The sequence below is a fragment of the Alligator sinensis genome, unplaced genomic scaffold, assembly GCF_000455745.1.
Source record: "Alligator sinensis unplaced genomic scaffold, ASM45574v1 scaffold623_1, whole genome shotgun sequence".
NCBI lineage: Eukaryota > Metazoa > Chordata > Crocodylia > Alligatoridae > Alligator > Alligator sinensis.
In genome coordinates, this window is record NW_005842769.1 from 163,490 (window position 1) to 163,941 (window position 452).

General features: G+C 48.5%; 1 protein-coding gene across 1 annotated transcript in view; it reads left to right on the forward strand.

Annotated features, from left to right (window-relative positions):
* Nucleotides 1-208: 208 nt before the first annotated feature.
* The window catches only part of TRDMT1 (tRNA aspartic acid methyltransferase 1), a 43,756-nt gene continuing 43,512 nt past the window's right edge, over nucleotides 209-452 (forward strand). The window contains exon 1 of the mRNA XM_025216809.1: nucleotides 209-228. The gene's annotated coding sequence lies outside the window, so the exon portion shown is untranslated. The remainder of the gene's footprint in view (nucleotides 229-452) is intronic.

The following is a 452-nucleotide window of genomic DNA, read 5'->3' on the forward strand; positions in this document are numbered from 1 at the left end:
CCAGCCCTAATGTCTATGAAATCTATGAACATTTTTTAAAAGTTAATTTGTGTTCAATGAAGCTAGTTTAGGGCCCAGTTTGCAAGCACCTACACTTTTAAGTAACCTGACTGCCACTGGGCGAATAGTCCCATTACACTCCCACGCACATGTCTGAAGGATGGTGTTTATGAGTTTGCCGGAGTTTTCTCTTGGACATGCTCTACTACAAATGTGCTCTTTGGTGCGGTAAGGGAATGCCTTTGGGCCATCTCTTCCTTTTTCTTTGTTTGGCCAAGGCAATTAGCTGCCTTAGACAAACGAGGGCAGTTTCATCATCACTGACTTCCTTCCTCCCTGCCTTGCCAGGGTACACGGTTTGAAATGGTGGTTTTCAAAGGAAGTTGCACAATAAAACTGCGGCTGCAGAAGCGGGCCACGGGCTGTCCCGAGCCGTGGGCCGGGCTGGCCCG